The 25,997-nt window shown below is 44.5% G+C and overlaps 1 protein-coding gene across 5 annotated transcripts in view; it reads right to left on the bottom strand.

Moving 5' to 3' along the window:
* The window catches only part of Clybl (citramalyl-CoA lyase), a 285,431-nt gene that overhangs the window by 121,404 nt on the left and 138,030 nt on the right, over positions 1-25,997 (bottom strand). The gene's annotated exons all lie outside the window — the stretch shown is intronic.

Here is a 25,997-nt window from a genome sequence, read left to right as displayed (position 1 = left end):
CATGCTCCACTACTGCCCCAGATAACAAAGATTTTTGTAGCAATTTAAAAAGTAAAGATACTGGCCAAATGGCTTAGTAGGTAAAGGCACTTGCCACCAAGTCTGATGATATAAATTCAATCCCACAAGGTGGAAGGGAGAGGAACTCCCACAAACTGTTCTTTGACTGCCACATGTATGTCATGGCACATGCATATATACACGTTAATTAAATGTCGTAATTTTTAAATTTAATTAATTAATTTTATGTCCCAACCACATTTCCCCCTCCCTCCTCTCCTATCCCTTTTCCTATTTCATTCTTCCAAATGTAATAATTTTTAAGAAGATACACTGTAACCAGTCAAACATGTAATTTTTAAGAAGATTCACTGTAACCAGTCAACATATAACCTTTAAGATTCACTGTAACCAACCAAACATGTAATTTTTAAAGAAGATACACTGTAACCAGTCAAACATGTAACCTTTAAGAAGATACACTGTAACCAGCCAAACATGCAACCTTTAAGAAGATACACTGTAACCAGTCAAACATATAGCCTGTAAGGCTACAAGAGGATTGAGACAGCTCAATAGGACTATATCAGAGTGAGTTTTGTATGAAATTGGTGGACGCAGAATGATTTCTTTCCTTTCAAAGGGTTTTAAAAATTGATTGCGGTGTGTATTTATGATCTGATGGGGGAACATGTGTATGAAAGGAAACATCATGACATGTGTTCCCTCTTTCCAACACGTGAATCACAGCAGGCCTTGCAACACAAACACCTTCCCACTGAGCCGTCATTTTTGTAAACTTAAACTCTATGTTATGTGTACGTGTGTTTTGCCTATGTGTGTGCCTGTGTGCCACAGGTGTGTTAGATGCCCAGGAAGCTCAGAAGAGGGCCTCAGATCTCAGGTGACTGTGAGCAGCCGTGTGGGTGCTGGGACTTGAACCCTTGTCCTCTGGAAGTCCTCATCCAGGGTTCATAACCGCGCAGCCATCTCTCCACACTCACCCCCAGCTCTCCCCTAAGGAAACAGTCCTTACTGCTGCTAAAAGCAATGGAAATTATAAACTTTAAGCATCTGACAAGACTTGTCTACAAAAATAAGGGCACCTGCTGGGCTGTTTTGATGATTAAATACGTTAATGGGTGAAAATGCACCTAGGTGTGACCCTGGAGTGCAGGAAGGCTTCTCTCCTGGTCCTCTCTTTCTCACCCTCTCATCCTCCCAGCCTCAGCATCCCGAGGGGGCAGGATCAACATTGGGCATGTTGTTGTGCTAGGAGAGCAACTTCCTGTCTGGCCCTCGCTCTTTCTCAGCAAGAGTGTTTTCTTTGCCGTTCTTTGTTTTTAACTCATAACTTCAGGAACTCCACAGGCTCTGGCCACTTACAGTTCCCAACGCCCTTTAAAATTAACTTGTTCTTTTCTCTTTAGTTAAAACAGTTTTTAAAAGCATTATTAACAGCGCGGCAGTTCTGAAAGACAATAAACACAGACTCACCAGCAGTCCCAGCACCGGAGTTAAAGAGTGACTGGACAGATGGCTCCATTGGTAAGAGCTTGCTGCATCAGTACAAGGACCTGAACTTGGATCCCCAGCGCCCACATAAAAGGTCAGCTGTAGTGGCATGCAGCTATAATGCCAGCGCTGAGGAAACAGACTAGAGGATCCCTGGGAATCGGTGACCAGTCAGTCTAGCTGAATCCATGAGTTCCAGGTTCAGCGGATCACCTAATCTCAAAAGCTAAGGTGGACGGTGATGGAGGAAGACACCAGATGTCAACCTCTGGCATGTATGCTCACACATTTGCACATATTAGAACACATGCAGATATGTACACACATACACTCACATGCACATACTCATGTACATAGGAACACTCACATTCATGTGCATACACACAAGCGCACACACCTGCACATAGCAGCACTTACAAGCACACACACACACACACATACAACAGTGACTTGGATGCGTGTATCAGCAGCAATATTCTTCCAAGTAACCAAAGATGGAAATAACCCAAGTGTGATAGTGAGCTCTCCACTTCTACAATGACAGAGGACCAATAATCAGCTTTTGTAAGGGGTGAGCTTCATGGTTAAAGAAATCCAGTTCATGACTGGCTGACAATTGTGCTTTGGCCTGTGTTACGGCAGCTGGTAATGATGGCAGGGTGGGTAAAGCTAAATTGCTAACCTTATTGCCAGGAGAAAGAGAAGATGAGGAGGGGATGGTGCTAACATTCAGGCACGTCCACCTGCCTGCCCTCAGAAACCGAGCCACAGTAGGACATGTCAATCTCAGTCACCAAGATGCAACACTGACCTACTGCCTCATGTCCCTGTGAGCATGTGCCACACCCCTTATGGAATCAAGCGCCTTCTCACCCCTCTCCTTTACCTTTTGCTCACTCAGAGGCCACCTCTGCACATCCCCCATCCCCACTGAACCTCTCTGGTGGGATCTGTTGCATGGATGACTTTGTGGAACCCCTTGGCTCCATCCCACCAAGGTACCTTCCATCATTAAATTATTACAGATGGGAGTCCCAAAGTTCCCTGCTCACGGCTTAAAATCTTCCACACATCCCCATCATTAAAAATGTCTAACCCCTTCCAAAGCAATCACTCTGCAGTCTGAGTCTTCCACACCACACGTCACCAAATGCCCAGGGCTATCCGGGATACACAGTAAGTTCACAGTCAGCCTGGATAGCTTAGTGAGATCCCTGTAAAAGGTGAAGAGAAGCTGGGAGGATACAACTGAGTGGCAAAGTACTTGCTAAGCATGTGAGGCTATAGGTTCATTCCCCAGGACCACACACACATGGACACAAACACCACGAACAGGCTAAACGTTACATTTTACGGACTTTACAATACTTCTTCAAAGCGTATGGTGTTAATAATGGCAACCTTTCTCTGAGCTAATACAGTAACACAGTTTGTCAAGTACTATATTGATAACTTAGTCCTTTCTAAGGTGATGCCTTAGGTAAAGGAAGAAGGCAGCACATAAATCTTGGGTATGGTAGCTGGTACAAGAGAAAGATTGTTGGGAGAGTAGCCTTTCGGCTTCCGAATCTGTACTGCAGTAGGTCCACTCTGTGCTTCAAGGAGAGGTGGCTAAAACAGGTGCAAGGGGAGTGTGTATGGGGTGGGGACTGAAGCCTGGACACAGCAAGGAAGGAAAAAAAACAAACAGAAGGAAACCAGCAACCTGTGGAGCAGGTCAGTGTCAAATCCCAGTCCTTGGGAGTCCTTGGGAGCCCTTGAGAGTCACATGGTCCAACCTCTTCCTGTGGGTGCATCCTGCTGTGCTTTGATAGATTATTCCCTTGTTTCCCATCATGCACTGTTCCCTCATGGACAGTTTTCATGCCTGGGGAGGCATGAAAAAATGTGTGCTCAACCCAGACAATGTGAGGCAGAAGAAACAAAGGGTTGCTCACAAGTCTACCTGGTGACCCAGGAAGCTTAACTGACTGATTTCTGTAGCACAAAAAATAAGAAACCAGAGAGAGATATCGGGGCTCAACCTGGAAGGTCAGAAAAGCAAAGCAGTCAGCCACTAGCTCTTACCTCTATCTCAAACTGAAATGGTGATTCTGCCTCCAAAAATCCTCAGAATGAGATTGAACGTGAGACCCGTCTCCTTCTGTTTTATATTCCTCTCTAGTGTTGGGATTAAAGGCTTGTACCACCACTGCCCAGCCTCTAAGGCTAACTAGTGTGGCTGCTGCTGGGATTAAAGTTGTGTGCAACCACTGCTTGGCCTGTATGGCTGACTAGTGTGGCTGCTTTGCACTGACAAGCTGTATTTATTAAAACATAAATATCACTATATTTCCTCTTTTGTCTAAAGTAAAAAAGAAAGCTGTAACTAATATAAGAAAGACTATATACAATAAGTACAATAACTATATACAATATATACAGGCAATAAATACATCAACAATGCCTAGCTCATTTGCATTTGACAAATTCAGAGAAAATACTCCATATCTGTCTTATCTTGGTGAGTCCATAGTCTTGTACCTAATTTATTTTCTATCATAACTTACTTTCTGCATCAGGTAAACAACGAAAACTATAATGATAACTATCAAATCTTCAACTCCCTCAGAGACCCAAGAAGGAAATAATATTAACTTACTAAGTAGGAAATACAAGCAAACAACTTCCAAAAAAAATGTGAGAAATGATAAGAACAACTGGTTGCCTGGACAATTACCCAAAGTTCCTCTTTAATGCTGAGGCACCCATTTTCAGCCTCTAGGCCTAGCATAGCCTCTCCCATTGGTCACTAATTGAGAAAAATGTCTTACAGCTGGATCTCATTGTTAACATAAGTCACAAAACAATCCACACCAGTTTGGAATTATGATTAATAAAGGGTTATTTATTTAAGGGGAAAACATACAGATCTGTCCTAGACAACAGCCATGTGCGTGACCAGGAATAGAGTCTAGTAGCCAGAAGTGGAGCCAGAAGCAAGAGAGAGAGAAAGCGGGGCTACTGCGGCTTTTTAAAGCAAAAGAGACCACGCCCAAGTGGGCTGGTATCTTAAAGGCTATTGGCTGAAGGAGCGGAAGGAGCTCCCACAGCATCTCATGGTGGCATTTCCTCAACTAAGGTTCTTTCCTCTGATGACTCTAGCTTGTGTCAAGCTGACTCACAAAACTGGTCACTAAATGTTCCCTTAATCTTACACTATTCTGCAGCTCAGGCTACCATGAAACCCCAAGACTGTGACTATAGATGCCCCTGTGATGGCCAAACTCCATGGCAAACTATTTGACAATTCGTGCACAAATGGCCTGAATGCTAGTTCATTTGATTGCTGATTACATCAACCCAAGGACCAACCCCCAAGATCAACACTGGAAACAGAGAGAAAGAAAAAACAGTTATTGGGTAACTGTGGTAATTAGCATTAACTGTCAAGTGACAGAATCTAAAAACACCTAACAGATGGGTCTCTGGGCATTGCTGTGGGGGATTATCTAGACTGTGTCCCACCCACTGTGGGTGGCACCATTCCATGGACTTCACCAAACAGATGGGTCTCTGGGCATTGCTGTAAGGGATTATCTAGACTGTGTCCCATCCACTATGGGTGGCACCATTCCATGGGCTGAGATCCTGGACTGTGGAAAAGTCAGAAAACGGGCCAACCCCATGCATTCCATGGCTCTTTGCTTTCTGATTGTGGATACCATGTGACCAGCCCCTGTTACCTAAACTCCCTGCCATTATAGACTGTACCTCAAACTGTAAGACAAAATAAACAAGATTTTCTTAAGTCACTTGTTTATTTACTTACTTATTATTTATTTGTTGTTTTTGGTTTTTGAGACAAGGTTTCTCTGTGTAGCCCTGGTTGTCTTGGAACCTTCTCTGTAGATCAGGCTGGCCTTGAACTCACAGAATTCTGCCTGCCTCTGCCTCCTTTAGTGCTGGGGTTAAAGGTGTGTGCCATCACTGCCTGGCTACAGATGTATTTTCATAGTGTACATATCAACTCCAAGTGGGATTACTTTCTCCCTTACATAGTAGGAAACATGGGCCTGAGTTCATTCCAGGAAGAAGAATCAAATCCAATGTTACCTGCTCTTAAAGCCCAAACATGCCTGCTGGATAGATTCAGCTGCAAAGATTGGAAGATCCAACTCAGACCATCTTGCTTCGGGACATTTATAGGACAGTTTGCAGAAGCCATGAAGCCATGAGGCTCAACAGCATCGGAACAGCAGCTTACTCATCCCCTACCTATTTTGCTACCCACAGGGACTTTGTTCAACGGCAGGCTGTCCTTAGTGGTGTCAGTAGCAACGGGCCCCCTTGCCACTGTTAGCAGGAAAGAAAAACTAATTTGCCATGGTTTTCTTTGAAGAAGGACAACCACACCAGGAATCTTCAGCAAGTCATTCCACGCACCACGTCGATGACAGATAGTAACTGTTGGCAAGAAGGGCTGAGCTGCTCCTGACTGACCTAGCCAGACCTGGCTTTTGAGCTGGGATGATTTCCCTTAGATGTATTTAATTGCTTGACGGTTGCCTGCAGAGAAATCAGGAAGATCTTGAGACTTCACCACAATCGGGCCATTCCTACGTCCACTGAGAACAAGACACGTGTGCTGGAAGCGCTGGGAATGGGCAATACAGACCAGCCCCTGTCATTGTGGGTCCTCCACTAAAGACAGGCACTGTCACGCATTGTCACAGAGGAGAAGAACATACAAAGGCCACACAAAACCTAGATATAGAGAAACAATGGTATGTGAGGTCATGGAAGGCCTTCTGGAAGGGATGCTCCCACTGGGACCCAAGGACGCTGGGCAGAAGAAAGGTCACAGGTGAATCCTGAAGCAGAGAAGGAAGAAGATAAATCTCACATTCCACCTGAGTACTTGGGGTCAGAGACCAACCATTGATTCGGTCATTTCTATGTGCACTCAACTAAGGAGCTGCCTGCAGCAGAAAGTGATGCACACATATAGTAGTACATTATTTGTGTTTCAATAAATAAAGCTTTCTGAAGATCAGAGAGCAAAGCAGTCATACCAGTCAGCCATACAGGCCAGGGAGTGGTGGTACACACCTTTAATCCCAGGACTCGGGAGACAGAGGCAGACAGATCTCTGTGACTTCAAGATCACCCTGGGCTACACAGAATTGAAACTGTATAAAAGAGAAACAGCTCACTCAGAGGTGATCCCAGCACTTGGGAATCAAACACCTTTAATCCCGGCACTAGGGAGGTAGAGATAGGAACAATATGGCTGGGTGGCGAGACAAGAACTCACTAGAGTGTGGAGTCTGAGGTTGGTGGAGAGCATTGGCAGGATCACCCTCTTGGTCTGGAGATTTGGTAGAGGTAAAAGGCCTCTCTAGTGGCTTGACTGTTTTGCTTTTCTGGTATTCAGGTTGAACCCCAATATCTGGATTAAAAGTGTGCGCAACCACTGCCTGACTCATTTAAAATGGATCTCTGTGAGCTTGAGGCCAGCCTGATCTGCAAAGCAAGTTCCAGAACAGCCAGAGCTGTTACACAGAGAATCCTTGTCTCAATGCACCCTCCCCACAGAGATATGTTTTGAAATGAACCTCATAGTGTGAGTTTAGACTCTGAAAGGCCAGCATCTACCAATGGGGATAAATTGGGGCTACTGACCAGGCCCAGGTTTGGTTCCAGGCCTCACCTGAGAGTGAGGGTGACCGATCCTGAAGTCCCATCTCTAGCTCCCCTTACGGCCTCCCCTTCTCCCCTTATTCCTCAAAGCAGTTACTCCCACTAGGCCCGACATTTATATTTTATTTTCATGTGCGAGAGCTTGTATGTGGGCATGGGCATGCCACAGCACGTGTGCAGAGGTCAGAGAACAACTTGTAAGGGGCAATTCTCTTCACCATGTGGGTTCTAGGGAAGGAAGTCAAGTTGTCCGGCTTGGTGCCAGGCACCTTACCCTCTGAGCCAGCTCACCGGCCCAGGGACCAGGGAAAAACTCCAATGACCATATCCTGCCCATTTGGGCTCTTTCTCAACAAGGTGGCAAGAAGATAATCCTGGCTGGGTTAAGCCTAAAGGAACTTCATTGGTTCAGGTAAATATTCTCAAGGCCCAGCACCAATCCCTGCCATCAGGTTCAAGGAATACCAGCAAGCACAGGACAAATGGCTGCAGGATCATGAGGACCCATCTCTCAGGTGACGTTCACAGAGACTTGAAATTTCCTCTGCTTGCCTTGGCTTATGTCATAAGTTACAGGCTGAGCTAATTGCTCTGACTCATGGAATGCAGTCCACTGACTGGGTGTCCTGGGTCCCAGAATCAAGGCTGAGGCTGTAGCCCCGTTAAGAAAGTACTTGAATAGTACTCATTGGGTTTTAACACCCAGGTATCACAGAAGAGCGGACATGATAGTCTGTCCTGTAATCCTAGCATCTGGGAGATCTCTATGAGTTGAAAGCCAACCTGGTCTGTTGGTGTGGGAGAATTGTCTGTATTCTGTCAATCATATTTTAATAAAATGCTGATTGGCCAGGCAGGCAGTATAGGCGGGAAAGCCAGACAGGAAGTAGAGGTGGAGAGAGACTGGGAGTATTCTGGGACACAGGAAGCTCCCTCCGTCACTCCTGCACAGACCACCGAAGAGGCAGCATGTAACTTACCCAGCTGAGAAAGGTACGGAGCCATGTGGCTAATGTAGATAAGGATAATGGGGTAACATAAGTTATAAGAGTTAACAAGAAGCCTGACCTAATGGGCCAATCAGCTTTATAATCTTATGGAGTCCTGTGTGTGATTTTCCTTGGGAGTTGCCAGCTGTGGGGTACCGGGCAGGACAGAAACCCCAACAAGCCGGCCTGTCCCGTCATGTTACAGTCTGTAATGAGAGTCCCAGACCACCCAGGGCTGCATATCAATTCAAACTCAGGGATGGTTATAGTGGTCCAGGCCTTTAATCCCAGCCCCCAGGAGGCAAAGGCATATCTGTGAGTTCCAGGCCAGCCAGAGCTACCGAGCAAGATCCTAGCTCAGAAAACAAAAATGCGTTCTGGATATGGAACTCAGTTGCTAGGGTGCTTGCCTGACATGTACGGAGCCGCGTGTTTGGGGCTACTGACCAGCATTGCAGATACCTGCAATCTCAGTAGGGAAAACTATCTGCTACATAGTGAGTTTGACAATAGACTGAGATATGCAAGAGTTTGTCAAAAACAAAAAACAAATCCCAGTTAAGAGATTGTGGCAGTTTGAATGAAAACAGGGTCCCAGAGGCTCATAGCAAGGGGTACTGCTAAGAAGTGTGGCCTTGTTGGGGGAAGTATGTCACTGGGTGTGGGTGAGATTTTAAATGCTCAAGTCTGGTCCAATGTTACCTCTCTCTTCCTGCTGCCTGCTGATCCTAATGCAAAACTCTCAGCTACCGACTCAGTACCCTCCCTGCCTGTCTGCCACCATTCTCCCCACCATGAAAATGGACTAAACCTCTGAACTACAAGCCAGCCCCAACTGAATGTTTTCCATTATGAGAGTTGTCATGATCATAACAATAAAACCCTAACTAAGACAGAGGCCAAACTTCTCTATCCATTCATATTCTTTCCAGGAGTGATTTAGCAGAAGCCAATGACTTAAACCCAAAGACTCTCAGCTGGGTGTTTCTAGCACCTTGGGTAGCATACCTTGGCTATGTCTTCCACATAAGCAAACACACAGACCTGCACCAGAAAACCGGGGCATTGATATGATGGCTGATTAACCACCTTGGACCATGCACTGGCTATGCAAAGGATTATCTACCTCAATACCTAGATGATTGACCCCCATGATTGTCTACACAATAGCACATCCTTCCCTGCTTCTGATGCGATTACCTTCCTTGACAGTGAGGCTGAAGCCCACGCAAGAGCTTGTAAGATACATATGACTGACTGGCGCCCACACAGTTATCTGGCACAATGATAATGCCAGTGATTGATGCCGGTGTAATTATCCGCTAAGAAGATACCCGTGCAAATGAAAACTGGCAAGTCTTGGAAGCGCTAATAATAACCATCAGAGGCATAGGAAAACCAGTTATGAAGATCAATGGCCACCCATACCATGCAGGTCTCTGTGTGTACACTGCATGTATATTTCTATCCTAAATCACATGGTTTTGCACACATTTTTGGGTGAGGAGTCCCATTTTCATGCAGTAGTTGTTTAAAAGAAAACCTGGGGCTGGTAAGATGTTACGTGTCCTTGCTGTCAAGCATGACAAGCTCGGTTCGATCCCTGGAACCCACATAGCAGCAGGAGAGAACCAGCTAAAAGTTGTAAGTCCCATCTTCCCATTGCAGACAACCTCCTGCAATGCAGGGGGCTGTGTTCTTGGGAAATAACAAGCCAAATGTTTTTGCTCCCCTAAACAGGTTTGTTTGCACCGGAAGTTTTTTGAGCGATGTGGGTGGGAGGTAGGTATGCAGGAAATACGTCAGGATGTGTGCTTGTCCCAGATTGAATCTGATGGAAATACAAAGGCCTTGTGGGTTTTGCCTTTTTAAGCCTCTGCAAAATGTGACCCAGGAATGGACCTGGCCAGAGTCCATCACCCTGGTTGGTATTTAATTAAAGCTTGCTTCAAATCTGTCTCAAAATTGTGGAACTGGTTTTTGTTAAGCAAATCTCAGGTTTAACAGGGGCTAATCAAAGAAAAAGCATTTCTAACTTCACTGGGAACAGACCTTCTGTTCACCCTGTGGTATGCATTTCTGTGACTGTTTGGCTCAAGCTGACCAACTCAGACAGACAGTAAGGAATAACTGACAGTAACAACTCTGCCACTGGGGGTGGGGTGCAGGCACATCTGTCTGCAGGGCCCCATTCCCCACAGCCCAGTCCCAGGAACAGATAAGGCCATATTCACAACTCAGTTCTCAGCCCCCAGTGCCCACCCCCACCAAGAGAGCACCGGCCTGTGAGTCAGGGCAAACACGGCCATTTATCTCCCTTCCTTTCTCCAATTCATTGTTCTTGCTGCTGAGAAAAGCATGCAATATCCCCCATAGAATTTGATGTTTTTCTTTGTTATTATTTTAAAAACAAAACAAAAACCCTGCTAATCCATGAAGAGTCTCTTCCCGGGTAATGTTAATTCAGCTGCCTGTTTTATAATAGGATTATGTTTTCCAGGATTTAAAAATCCCACGTGTTAACTACCAAATAGACTTCTACAACTGCCATAAAAGTCTAATTTAATCCCCACTGGCATTAGGGAAATAGCTGAGGTACAATTTATGCCTAACTACACTTAACACCCTACAGCCTCCAATAAATATATAACATTTCTTTTGAAGTTATAAAGGGAAACCGTTCAGTGGGATAACTGGGTCTCATGAGTCCAATCACGCAATATCTCTAAGGCAGAACAAATGTTGTTTACATGCGGCAAGGATTATGGGGAAAGTTTGTTTAACAGATTAATGCATGTTTACCCGCATTTATGCGACCTTCTACATTATGCAAATTCAAGTTAAAATGATCTTCATCTCTTTCATTTGAAAATAATTACAGAGGGAGTCAGCTTATTTGGTCTGTTACCATTTAGTTTAAGAACCTAATTAGCTTAGGATACATTTCAGAATAAACACCGCACCCAACCTCAGGCAGAAGGCGAATGCCACATTCTACTTTATAAACCAGGAGGGCAGTTTGGTGAGTGGGTGAAGGAGGATGAAGGAGTGGGAAGACCTGACGGCCAAAGACAAGGTTTAACAGATTCCTTTTAGTCTGTTAGGGTTTTTTTTTTTTTTTTTGGTTTTTTGTTTTTTGTTTTTTTTGTTTTTTTTTTGCATTGGACATGAAAGGTCCTCACTGGAATGTCAAATTTAGACACAATGAAACAGATAAATTTCCTCTCAAGTTTGCCCCTTCCTCCCCTCCCCCTTTAGACAGGTGACGATGGGGAAGGTGGGTGATAAGCCAGATGGGAAGGAAAACGCTGGCAAACGCCCCCTCAACGTGAAGGAGGGTGAATTAAGGATGCTGACATGCCACGATTCAAAGAGGACTTAGCACAGGGAAGCTGAGCGTGAATCTCAGGGCGGTCCAACCTCGCAAAGATGCAAATGGCAGTCAAACCCAGAAAACAGTAGGGCTCTGTTTACCCTTTCAGACAGGGTGCAAACGGCTAATCAGGCTCCATTGCTGGGCCGGCCACTTTGTTTATCAATAAACAGGAAGACAGTTAGACTATAATTTTCCTGCCTCGCACTGGTGGCCAGAAGGAAATGCTGGCAGCTCGATAGCGCTGGGTTCCAGCTGCACAGAGACCCAATTATTATTGGACTGATGCATGGGTGTTTGCAAGTCGCACAGGCACGACACACATGCCCACAGAACCATGCGAGACATATTGGCAGTGATCACTCCTGGTGACGCACGGACTAAGGAGAGCTGTCAAAATAGGCCCGGGCCTCCAAGAGCTCAGCTGCTGGAGCCTTGTTTCAAAACACACACTCGCACACATACACACCAGAAGTGAGTTAAGATGGCAGACACGGGAGAACCGTTCATGTGGCAATATAATGCAACACAAACTTTGTTTAATTAAAACCAAACAGCAAAGAGGTAATAAACACAACTCTGAAAGTGTTTACAGTGTGGGAGACTGTATTGGAATATGATGTAATCGCTACTGCATGTAATCGCTCTGTTACCATGGAATGTCCAAACGCTGAGTTATTCTAACGTCAGCAGAGCCAACATTTCAGGAACAATGTGTTCCTGAAACCCATGATCTCAAATCTAAAGTATGCAAAAGATCCTAAACCAAACATAAAACAGAAATGTGGTCTTACGCATGTTCCTGGTCAGGCCTTTGAATAGCCCACACTGTCACTTTAGTTCTTTCATTTGGTCTTTATAAACGCATTTGCGAGAAATGAAGATGAGGTGGTACATGCTTTTAATTCCAGATCTCTGTGAGTTCACGGCCAGCCTGGTCTACGAAGCAAGTTCCAGTGCCACACAATGAGACTCTGCCTCAAAAACAAACAATACGCACTTTAAACACATGTAAACACATGTAAATCACTAACCAGGCATGAAAATACACAATACAAATGGGACCACAGTCTTCACAAGACAGTGCTTCTGTTAACATTGGATTAGCCCATACATGAATAATAATGAAAATACGTTGATCACACAGAACTTACTTATTTATCAGATATTTGCTGTGTAACTTCTAGGTAGGAGACACTCTGGCAAATTGTAGGAACACAATGGAATTCTCTTTACAAAGCCAAGAGACTAAAAGGAATACTTTCCTTCTAGTAGACACTGAATAATCCACTTCAGTGATGCACGGGGCTGTACAAGGGTAGCTTGCCTGACTTTTTTTTTTTTAAAGACTGGGTCCCATGTAGCCCAAAGCTGGTCTCCAACTTGCTCTCCAGGGTAATGTGTCCAAGGATAACACTAAAGTACCAGTGACCAAGCGATGGATTACAAGCATGTACCATCCTGGTTTTGTGCAATACTAGGGATCAAATGCACAGCTTTATGTATTTTAAACAAGCAACTACTGATCCACATTCTCAGCCCTAACCAACCAGTGTTCACTTCTGTTCAGCCCACAGCAACCATTCTGGCTATCTGAGATGAGAAACACCAGTCCACTGTATTAGAGCATGTTGAGTAAGTGAAAATTCAAAGTTCTGCATGGCTCTGTTAATAAGAGTATGTTTTGAGGGTGGGGACTTCCTGGGACTCGTTAGCTGTGTTACCTTGATCAAGTTTATGAAGCTCTCTGTGTTCTCCTACACCTGCCTGTCACTGAAAATGATAAGAGCTTCCGGGAAAATGGCGTGAGCTGATCCATGCATGACACTTAGAAACTACGCTAGCAAACAGTACTCGCTGATTCTCTGGAATCACCCTCCAACAACCTTCAGCACCATGGTCAGCTCCAGAACTCCAGGAGACCTGGGAAACTGCCTTCAGCTTGGGCCTGGGTCTGGGTAAAGGGACCACCACCCTCCAGCTCACGCCAAAAGGGGATGTGGTAGTGTTTGGTACTTTCCCGAGTCTCAAAGTTGAAAACTAATGACTAATCAATCCCTGAGCCACTCAAATTGACGTCAAGTTGGGGTCTTCCATATCTACCTCAGCTTTGACTGGGGAAAAGGTTTTCCCTATATACTGGCCTTTATCCTTTTCTCTGCAGCCCCTGAAGCATCTAAGTATGCGCAGTTCCAGAAAAGAGATGCTCTCAACATCACACCCCATTTCCTGCAGACTTCTATCATAATGCAGCAGGGATTGGACCAATGAAATGATGAGTGAGAGGCCTATCAGTATTCAAAAGCTACCCAGTAAGATGCTCAGCAATTACCCTCAGTGGAGAAACTTGAGGTATCTTTAAGAAACCCATTCTCTCCAGGAGTAAAGATGCAAATCTCTAATCCCAGCACTCCAGAGGCAGAGGCAGGTGGATATAATCCTTTTGTATACTCTAAAGATTTGCCACATGAATTAGTTTACTAAAAAGCTGATTGGATGATAGCTAGGATTTTCAGGGCAGAGAGAATGATGGGAAGAAGGGCTGAGTCAGGAGACACCAGTCAGATGCCCAGTAAGCAAGATGGGTAGAAAATGAGGTAACAAGCTATGAGCCATGTTGTAAAGGATAGATAAGAAATATGGGTTAATGTAAATATAAGAGTTAGGCAGTAACAAGCCTGAGCTATAGGCTGAGCATTTACAATTAATATTAAGTCTCCATGTCGATTATTTGTGAAGTGACTTGCAGGATAGAAACTTCCTTCTACAGATCTCTGTTAGTTCAAAGCCAGCCTGATCTACATAGATCCAGGACAACCAGGCTACACAGAGAGACCCTGTCTCAAAAAAACAAACAAAAATAACAAAAGGAAGGAAGGAAGGAAGGAAGGAAAGAAGAAAGATAGAAAGAAAGAAAGAAAGAAAGAAAGAAAGAAAGGGAGGAAGGAAGGAAGGAAGGAAGGAAGGAAGGAAGGAAGGAAGGAAGGAAGAAAGAAAGAAAGAAAGAAAGAAAGAAAGAAAGAAAGAAAGAAAGAAAGAAAGAAAGAAAGAAAAGGGAGGAAGAACCCCATTCTATCAAGTCAGCTCTCTGGCTCATCTTTCTCCTTTTGGAATGTCCTTTGTGCCTAATCAATAACTCATTCAAGAATATACTGAATTCTTTGAACAGAAATGGCTGTGACCCCAGGGACCCAGTTACTGTCTTCTAGAATATCACAAATAACAAGCACAATTGCATCACATGCGGAAGATGAAAAATATATATTTGAAAGAAACAGCAGGACAGATCTTCAGTAAAAAGACAGGCTTCCTTTGGATCAATCATTGTCTTGGCACTTGTTCTTGACAAAATACTCCTGATTTCTTTTACCAAAGAAACCATTTTCCTACCCTATTATGTCAAACCATAGGGCTGGAGAGACGGTTCAGCAGGTAAGAGTGCTGGCTGCTCTTCCAGAGGATCCAGGTTCAGGTCCCAGCACCAACATGGCAGCTCACAACCACCTGTAACTCCAGTTCTAGAGGATTCAGCATCCTCTTCTGGCATCCATGGGTATCAGGAACACAAGTGATGTACAAACACACATGAAAGCAAAAGACCTATATGTGCCGGACAGTGGTGGCACACGCCTTTAGTTCCAGCACTCAGGAGGCAGAGGCAGATGGATTTCTGTGGGTTCAAGGCCTGCCTGGTCTACAGAGCAAGTTCCAGGACAGGCTCCAAAGCTACACAGAGAAACCTTGTCTCAAAAGAAAGAGAGAGACCTATACATATAAAAGTAAGTTAACTGAACTAAATTTAAAGTAAACTAAACAAATATCTTGGGTCTACGTTGTGTAAATCATGTTATCCTTGTCTCATGGTAAAAAGGAATAAAAAGCAATGGCTCTAACTAATACAGTGTGTGTGGGCACATATCTATGGAGGTCACAGGTTGACATCAGGTGTCTTTCTCAGCCATTCTCACCTTTGGTTTTGTGATGAGGTCTCACTCTAGAGCTCTTTGGCTAACCAGGCTTGCCCTCAAGCCCCAGGTGCCCTCCTGTCTCTGCATGTCCAGGACTGCTGCTTGTGCTGGCCATCCAGTCCTAGGGGCCCTCTCTCCCTGCTCACCCCTGCTGTTGCTGCAACAGCTTGTCTCTCCCTGCTCACCCTGCTCTCCCTCCTCCTCCTTCTAACGTGGGGTGGAACTCAAGGCTACCTGCTGATGTGGGAGTCCGCTCTGTGTGCTGTGATTAGCATTAACGAATAAAGAAACTGTCTTGGTCTGTTGATCCGGCAGAACTTAGGTAGGCGGAGAAAACTGAATGGAATGCTGGGAGGAGGAAGGCAGAGTCAGGGAGATACCGTGGATCCACTGGAGACAGACACTGGGAATTTTACCCAGTAAGCCACCGAGATGTGGAGATACACAGATTAATAGAAATGGGTTAAATTAATGTAAGAGTTAGTCAATTAGAAGCTAGAGCTAATGGGTCAAACAGTGTTTTAATAAATACAGTTTCTATGTGGTTATTTTGGGGCTAAGCAAGCAGAGTGGCCAGGACAAACAAGCAACCTGGCTCTCCATGCAACAACCTGCTTTCAAAATCACCTTGCAGGCTGAGCCATGTTCCCAGTCCCTTTTCAATCTTAATTTTTAGCTAAAATTCAGAGATGTGCTTCATTGGCCAGCCCTGGGCTATACAAGTCAGAAGCATGGGATTGTGGGTCATTGCTAGTCTTAATTGGATTTCTAGGAATTGCAGGAGAAGAATAACTATTTAAGGGCTTCATCTCTTTGTGGAGAGATGGTTGAGCTCACTAAGAGATCTCAGAGTATGATGGCTTTTTGGTAAGACACCAGGACTTAGGAACAAAACAGAGCAGGAGGGAAAGAAGGTTGTTTGGTTTTGCTGTTTGTTCACAATTATTCCTCGGAGGCAAGATTATCTAAGGGCATGAGGGGATTAATGAATGGCTGGAAACACTTGACTGCTTGCATAAAAACCTGCATAGGTTTTTATTTCAGAACCTTTAAGGATCAAAAAGACCTTGCCGAGTTCCTGAGCACAGTTCAGCTTTCCATACTGTTCTGAAAAGACTCCCAGATACCCCAATTGCTATTGAAGAAATCTCCGAAGCTCTTAAATCTTTTAATAAATGCAAGGCACCTGGGAGTGGACCTGCCCATTCTAATCCACACCCCATTGAAGAGGAGGTGGCTCTCTGTGCCCCTTCGCATTAATGACTCAAACACGTCCTCCTGCTTTCTCCCTGTGGGGAGAACACACCTAACCACTCTCATTTATTCCAGCAAAACTGACAATGCTCAATAATCTAAATATAGCCAAATGGATCCATGTGCTTGGACAAAGTGTGTGTGTGTGTGTGTGTGTGTGTGTGTGTGTATACAAAAGAGGAAGGACCAGTGAGACTGAATACAAATGCTTAGGGTTGGAAAGGGTCTGTCTGGCAATGAAAAACATTATAGAGGAACTCAAGAATTAATTGTTTTATTTAAAATATTTGTTTATTGGTGTGAGAAGTCCTTCTGTCTATGTCTTGTTTTTATTGGTTAATGAATTTTAAAAAACTGCTTTGGCCCTATAGCAGGGCAGAACAGAGCTAGGCGGGGAAAACTAAACTGAATGCTGGGAGAAAGACGGCGGAGTCAGGAAATGCCACATAGCCTCGCCAGAGAGGGAACCTTACCGGTAGGCCACAGCCGTGTGGCGATACACAGATTAATAGAAATGGATTAATTTAAGATATAAGTTAGCCAGAAATACACTTAAGCTATTGGCCAAACAGTATTGCAAATAATGAAGTTTCTGAGTGATTACTTTGGGGCTGAGCCGCAGGGAACGAACAAATGGACTGCCTTACAACAACTTATTTATGTGTATGCAGGTGAGCCTGTGTGACTTCATGTGCATGCTATGCATACAGGAGCGTGTGACCTGTGGATGCTGGAAACTGAACCTGTGTCCTCTGCAAGAGCAACAAGTATTCTTAGCCACTGAGCCTCTCTCCAGCCTGAGAATTAACTGGTTTTAATTGGTATGTGTGCCAAGTGTAGTGGTGCATGCCTTTAATTCCAGCACTTGGGAGGCAGGAGCAGGCAGATCTCTGCAAGTTCAAGTCCAGCCTGGTCTACACTGCTAGCATTCTAGGACAACCAGAGCTACATAGTGAGACCCTGTCTCAAAAAAATAAGGTCTGTGTTGGCTGGATCGTAGCTCAATGGTAGGGTACTTGCCTGGCATGAGGAGTCCCCCAGTTCAGTCCCAGAACTACAAAAGGAAAACAGAAACAAAAGAGCAACAGAAAAGCATATTTATATTTCTCAGGTTATTAGTTTTCTTTTTTATTTCCTTTGTTTCTTTTATCTTATTTATTTATTAATTTTTTTATGAGACAAGATTTCTTTGTGCAGCCCTCATTGTCCTGAAACTCACTTTGTAGGCCAGGCTAGCCTCAAACTCACAGAGATCCACTGGCCTCTGCCACCACACCACCCTCTGCCAGCTAGTTTTCTTACTGATAGAAGGAAATACTTGATGTGATGGTTTGAAGGACTATATCCCCCACAGGTTCATGTATTTGAGCACCTAGACCTGTCAAGCTGATAAACACTCTCAACTATCGGCCTAATGATAAGACAACAACCTTGGTTGGCCATTGGTCCCCACTTGGTGGCTGGAGAGGGGGATAAGGAGGTGTGGCCTCACTGGGGTGGGCTTTGAAAGCTTAAAGATGGGAGGGGACCAGTTCTAGTTCATTGTCTCTACTTTGTGCCTATTGCTAGCTGACATGCTTCTTCCCCACCCAAGCAAACCCTTCCTTCTGCAAATTGCCTTGGCCATGGTGTTTATCACAGCAACACAAGTAACTACTACATTTGACAAAATCATTTAAGGAAGGAGGGATTCACTTTTGTAGCACGAATAATGAAAACCCAGAGGCAGACATGGGGTTCCGCCTGAAAAACAGAAAAGCAAAGCAGCCAAGCCACTAGAAACCTATGAAATCTTCAGACTGAAAGAGAACCAGTTCCTGTCTCATCCCACCTTATACTCCTCTCTAGTGCTGGGATTAAAGGCGTGCACCACCTCCCAGCCTCTATGGTTGACTAGAGTGGCTGCTTTGCACTGACCTCTGGGCAAGCTTTATTTATTAAAACACATATACCACTACAGGGTTTATTTTGGTTCACAGTCGAAAGGCGTAGTCATCATGGCGGGGAGGTCACAGTGGTAAGAGCCTGAGGCAGCTGGTCACATGACATCCACAAGAAAGTGACAGAGAAAGAGGGAAAAGAGTTCAGCTTTCTTTTTTTTTTTAATTTTTTTCTGGTTTATTTTAACTTTTATTTTATGTGCATTGGTGTGAAGTGTCAGATCCTCTGGAACTGAATCTTCAGACAGTTGTGACCTGCCATGTGGGTGTTGGAAATTGAACCCAGGTCCTCTGGAAGAGCAGTCAGTGCTCTTAACCACTGAGCCATCTCTCCAGCCCCAGAGCTAGGCTTTCTTTCTCCTTCCCATGAAGTCCAGAGCCCTAACCCCTAAAATGGTGTTGCTCACATTTAGGGTGTGTGTGGGGGGGGGGGGGTTCTCCCACCTTAATTAGTCCATTCTAAAAACCTGCTCACTGACACGCCCAGAAGTGTACCTTCCCTGGGTAACTCCAGACTTAAGACTCTTCAGCCTGTCAAGTGACAATCACTATCAGCCATAGCAGTAATCATAAACCAATGTGACCTTGGCTGACAGGGGATAGCTCACGATAGCAATCACATTGGCAATCAGATTGAGTCTGGGGCTACCCACCGGGTCAGGGTATTGGAAGAATCTCTGTGGAAATTCCTGTTTGGGAAAGAGGAACTCTGGAAGAACTCGGTATGGGTATACAGATAATGTCCAACCTGCTTTAGGCCTCCAGGGTGCCCTGTTACACCAGATAGACACACAAAAACCTGAAACAGTTGCCTGGTGATGTGTTTCCCCAGGGCTGCTGAAGTTCTAATAGGTGATTAGAAAGCAGAACTGATTAATATTGGATTACATCACCACACTTGCTTTTCAAGGCAGAGACCATTCAGTTGGAGCCTCCAGCTCAGCCCTCCCATGATCCTGGAGGCTCCATTCCTCTCTCTCTCTCTCTCTCTCTCTCTCTCTCTCTCTCTCTCTCTCTCTCTCTCTTTCTCTTTCTCTCTCTTTCTCTCTCTCTGACCTTGTTCCTATAGACAGGAATTTTGGATCACAACTATTTAATCTTTGACAGTATCACCATCAGCCCACGACTCCTCCAAGACAGGGATCACGAAACCACGTTGCTCCTGTCCGTCACAGCGCCCGGTTGAAATTTTTCACACATTTAAATAATTAAATGTAAATACTTAGTAAATCTAAATGACTGTTTAAACCGCTGCTTAGTGAACAGCAGCCCGGGGTCATGACTCTAGTCCTCCACTCAAGCCTTCTCAGCCTCATGCGGTGTCGTGACGATTCCCCAGAGTTCTGTTTACTGGTACTTTGGTACTGTGGCCTGTCAAGCATTGGCTTAGACATCCCTCTATTCCTTATGCAGTAAGGAAAGAGGAAGACAGAGCCAGAGCGAGGGCTTATCTACACCCACACTTGAGAAGGTGTGTGAGCCATTCTTGACATGAAGGAGCTACTTAAACACAAATTGGATTAGCAGGGCAGGATTGGGGTCTGCTGGGAGGTAGTACACACTCAAACGCTTATCTCTGGAAACTCCTATTGTTTTCAGGATCAGTACACTCTGTAGAGAACCAGGCAAGTGAAACAGCCAATCAACTAGCAAAAATAAATAAATAAATAAATAAATAAATAAATAAATAAATAAATAAATGGGATGCAAAATGATATGTTTACACTTCGATAACGCTCAAGAAGATGAATTATATCATAGTTCAGCATGGCAAAACTATAACCAGATAATCAGAAATAAAGCTTTAATACAGATTTTCTTAGGAGTAAGTTCACTAAAAATGGGAACTCAGCTGTACATGGAGGCACATGTCTGTAGGGATAGAAGCAGGGTCAGGAGTTTAAGATCATTGTCAGCTGCAGTAAGAGTTCCAGGCTAGCCTGGGGCTACACAGAATCCTACCTAGAAATAAGCTCTATTCTTTCCACCAAGAAGAATAATATTCAAATAAGAAAAATGATTAAGAAATAACTTCAGATGCAATGGTGGTACACTCCTTAAATCCCAACATTCAGGATGTAGACGAAACATTCAGACCTCTGTGAGTTGGAGCTTAGCCTGGTCTCTATAGAGTTACAAGCCGTTGAGGCTACATAGTGATACTCCAACTCAAAACAAGTGTCTGACAACCTGTTTCTGGGACCCTCTCTGTAACATGATGGGGGCTTGTTTGTTTGTGGGTTTTTCTGTCCTTCCCGGCCCCCCAGCTGTTTAGTCCCAGAGAAAAATTACACACAGATCTCTGTAAGTTAAAAAGCTGATTGGCCCGTTAGGTCAGGCTACTTATTAGCTAACTCTTACATCTTGATTAACCCATTTTTCTGATCTATGTTAGCCATGTGGCTCAGTACCTTTTTCAGTGGGGCAGCTCACATCCTGCTGCTTCGGTGATCTGGGCAGGAGTGGGAGGAATCAACTTCCTCCTCCCCAGAATTCTCCTGTTCTCCTTGCATCATTTCCACTTCCTGTCTGGCTTTCCCACCTACACCTCCTGCCTGGCCAATCAGCATTTATTTAAAACATGATTGACAGAATACAGACAATTCTCCCGCACCACCTCTCACCCTGCAGCAGGAACTTTGCTTGCTTGCCTTAGAGCGAGAGAGAGAAAAAGAAAGAGAGAGAGAGAGAGAGAAGGAGAAGGGAGGGAGGGAGGGAGGGAAGGAGGGAGGGAAGGAGAGGGAGGGAGGGGAAAAAACAAGGCAGAAATTTACAGTTGGCAGAATGCTTGCCCTGAATGTATGAAACCCAAGATTTGATTCTAACACTGCTAAATAAGCAAAAATAAAATCCAAGTCTTATCTCCCTGAGTTCAGTTTTGGGGTGATAGGAAAGTACACAGTAAGAGTATGTTTAGCGGGGTCTTTTGGGAAGGTACCTTCATTCTGATAACAGATTTGACAAAAATCTAACAGCTTCATGAAGAGATTGGATTTTTGGTTTCAGATGACTGAATGACAATATTCCCGGGATAAATCGCAAGCACGGCCCTCAGGACACCTCAGTTTCCCTGTCTGTAATAGGAACGTGAGTGTGGCGCCTCTCTGAGCTGTCGTGTAATTGACAGTGTCTGGTATTGTGTCAGCACCGCTTAAATATTGGTTAAATAAACTCAAACAGAGGCTCCCAGTGATGGATTGTGCAGCACTTGGCTCTAACCTCTTTAACAGCTCCATAGCACACTTGTTAGATCTTCATATGGCATGCTTGTCAAATGCTTAGATGATTTGAATGTCAGATGATGGAACCAGAATCCAAAAAAAGCCCTGAGATGCTAGCAATGAAGCACCGTGCATGAGACGGAGCTAAAACCTCTTTTGTGTTTTGCTGTGTGTGTGAGACAAAGTAGGTTGACAATAAATGCAAAAGGAAAGTTAAGGTACACGCCATCAGTGGGGAACAAGGTAACGGGGCGCTAAAACAGGCGGACACGGCAGCCACAGCAGCAATGGACGACACAGGAGTACTCCACCCACTTTCTACTTTTTATGACGTCCAGGATTCCAGTCAGTTCCACCCACAGTGGGTGAGGCTTCCACACTCAAGATAACCCTTCACAGTCAGGCACAGAAGCTCATTTCCAAACTGGGTCTAGATCCTGTTAAGCTGACCAATCTAACCATCACATCTAGAAAGAATTTTAACAACAAGACAAATATCCAAACGCACTTTTTTATAATTATTGTTATAGGCCTTTCTGTGAATTTTTTTGTTTCGTTTTCTGATTTTTTTTTCAAGGCAGGGTTTCTCTGTGTGTAGCCCTAGTCATCCTGGAACTTACTCTGTAGACCAGGCTGGCCTCAAACTCAAGAGATTCACTTTCCTCTGCCTCCTGGTATTAAAGGCAAGTGCCACCACTGCCTTGGGTTTCTGTGGCTTTTTCAAGGGAGCTCTAGTTGACTCTTAAACTCCACATGTAAAAAAGTTAAAAAAAAAAAAAAGTTTGGTTAGCAATCAATGCACTATTCAACTGTAATGAGAGAACTGGGTGTCCAAATAAAGACCCCACCAGGTCTCAGTTATCTCAGTTATCCACAAGCATGAGGACCTGGCTTTAAAGCCCAGCTGTCAGTCAACTAAGAACCACCCACATTCCAGAGTCAGTGCTCCCTGCCCATACAACCCCATATCCACCCCACCCCCCACTGCCTGCAATGACTCTGCCACAGCAGTCCCATCATCATTAAAGACCAATACCACACTTTTCCACCCTCACCCTAGCTGTGCTTTCCCTACATGCACGCTCCATACCCCCATACAGCCTGCCATCACGACCTGGTCTGTAGCAGTCTCTATCCTGCTCAGAGAAAGCTATTTTGCACTCCTCCCCCTTGGATGAGGTCTGCTGCGTGATGTGATTTTTTTTTTCCCCAATATTTCTTGGTCCACATCACCAAACCCTTTGACCAGCACTCTTGTGAAAAGCAGAGTGTGGTGACAGGTTTGTAATCCCAGCACTGAGGATGTTATGCCCAGATCACGGAGTCCCCCCACCCCCAAAACCAAACCAACTAGGAGACCGAGTCCTGTATGTAAAAGCAAAGATCCTTTATTCTTACACAAGTTGGCGAACTCAGACTCTCCACGTATCCAACATGGCAAGATCAGAGACACCACCCCCAGTTCAGTTGGGGCTGGGTTTTTATATTAGCAAAGGGGGGTGAGGGATTTCTAAGGTTCAGGACCCCTGATTGGCTGACGTTTGTCTAGGGTGTCCTAGTGAAAAGCTATGGGTGTGTGCTGGCAGGTGATCCTGCCTACAATGGTTGGAACGTTTGGAATTTCCTTTGGATGATCTGTTCCTGGGTGGTGCCTGGGTGGTCTCAGTTTGTGGTCTTTCCTGGAACCAGATATTGTCATAGGGTAAACTACTGAGACTCAGGCCTCTATTGAGCTTGTCATGGCTGGGTCCAACACTGAGACAGAGATAGGCAGATCCCTGCGACTCCCTTACCAGCCACCCACTCTTTATTTACTAGCCAATAAACTGTCTCAGGTGGAGTGTATCTGAGGAAAGACACCCAAGGTTGATGTCTGGTATCTACACACATGTGCACAAACAAACATGCATGAAGCTGGGCATAAAGGCACATGCCTTCAACCCCAGCATGGCTCTCTGAGTTTGAGGCCAGCCTGGTCAGCATAATAAGTTCCAGGACACCCAGGGCTACATAGTGAGATCTTGTCTCAAACAGCAAACATACCCACAGATCACATACACACAAACACACACACACACACACACACACACACACGCCCAAAAATGTATAAACGCACCCTGAGTGAACATGGGAGCCAAGATGACACTGCCGCTTGCTCACCCCGCAGGTTTCTAACTGGTAACTCAACTGTTGCTATCTAGGCAGACAATGGCTGAGCGCACAGATACACACACAGATGTAAGGCAGAAAGAAGCCGTATACTTTCATGAGAGGGACAGGAAAGATCCTTAAGCGGGTCTCAGAGGACAGCCTCAAGACTGGAGAAGAAATATAACTGGAACTTGGTCCAGGCTTCCAGGGGCTACTGGGCTGCTATGTTGAAATAAACATCCCTCCCCATCGCAATCGCTACAGGCCTTATCTGTCCCATTTCCTGTAGGAAACCAAGCTACTTGCAGGTACTTTATCTACTTTTCCCCCACAATAATCCCCAGCCCTGACAAAAGGAGATATTGTCGTCTCCACGGGTTAGATAAGAAATGGAGGCAAAGAAGTACAGTGAATTGCCTGAGGTTACACAGAACTGGAATTACAACCTGGCATCTAATCTGAGCGCACACTACCTGAGTTTGGGGAGGGGTATACTGGAATCACATTATAGTCTTTAAAAAAAAAAGGTGTAGTCTATTTACTTAAATCTCTAGCAGAAAGATTAATTGTATTAATTATATACCAAAGACATTGAGTAGACGCTTTAGATTCTACATGTTTATTCTAATCTTTTTCTAAAGACCTGGGAAGTTTGGATTTCATCATTAAGAAGATATGGGAAATTAACTCTTTTTTTTAATTAAGGCAAATATTTGTTTGCTAGACTCTCCAAGGAAAGTAATTATTCTGGAAAGCTGTACAGTTCAGACAGGCTCCTTCAGATCATGGGGAGTAAGAAGCTACCCCGACAGCAGGAATCCAGATGGCCTAGGGACTCAATGGGTAAACAAAGGGTGGAGAAAGCATGTTTTTAACCAAAGCATTTGCATGCATACATAAATTATTATTATACAGATTTACATATTTCCCCTAATTACCAAACAAATGCATGTTCATTACTTAAAACCTTGAAAATAAACTGGCACACACCTTTAATCCCAGGATTTGGGAGGCAGAGGCAGGTAGATTTCTGAGGCCAGCCTGCTCTACAGAGTGGGTTCCAGGACAGCCAAGGCAACACAGAAAAACCCTGTCTCAAAATAAATAAATAAATAGAAAGTTCAGCAAAACGGGGAGCTGGAAAGATGACTCAGCAGTTAAGAGCACTGGCTTTACTTCCAAAGGTCCTGGGTTAAGTTCCCAGCACCCACATGGTGGCTAATAAGTTCCAAAAGATCTGATGCCCTCTTCTGGTCTCTGTGGATACCACATGCATATGGTGCAGACAAACATTCAGGCAAAACACATATTAAAAAAAAAATAAAAATAAACACACCAAAAGTATCTACTATTCAACTACCAGGTAAGAAATCTCTGTGTCTGGTCTGGTATTGCAATTCTGTAATCCCAGGGCTTGGGGGGCTAAGGCAGAAAGATTGCAAGTTTGAAGTCAGCTTGAGAAATAGTTAGAGCCTGTCCTATAAGTTTTAAAATTAAAACCAGTTTTGTTTTAATGAGGAAAGATCAGAAACACCCCCATCTACCTGTTTATAAACTAGTCAGGCAGAAGCCACAAGCAGCTCTGAGTTCTGGGAGCATCTATCACTCGTCGGTGGAAAACCACCTTATGTGTTCTTGGCCATCTGTCTCAGACAACCTAAGACCGAAATTCAATATAAAGGGTTGGAGAGATGGCTCAGAGGTTAAGAGCACTGGGTGCTCTTTCAGAGGTCCTGAGTTCAATTCCCACCAACGACATGGTGACTCATAACCATGTGTAATGAGATCTGGTGCCCTCTTCTGGCCTGCAGGGTTACATGCATGCAAGCAGAACACTGTATACATAATAAATAAATCTTCAAAGAAAAAGGAAGGAAGGAAGGAAGGAAGGAAGGAAGGAAGGA

This window comes from Myodes glareolus, chromosome 12 (assembly GCF_982192425.1).
Source record: "Myodes glareolus chromosome 12, mMyoGla1.1, whole genome shotgun sequence".
Taxonomy (NCBI): Eukaryota; Metazoa; Chordata; class Mammalia; order Rodentia; family Cricetidae; genus Myodes; species Myodes glareolus.
Note: the sequence above shows the minus strand (reverse complement) of the source record. Positions and strands in the feature narration are given on the sequence as shown.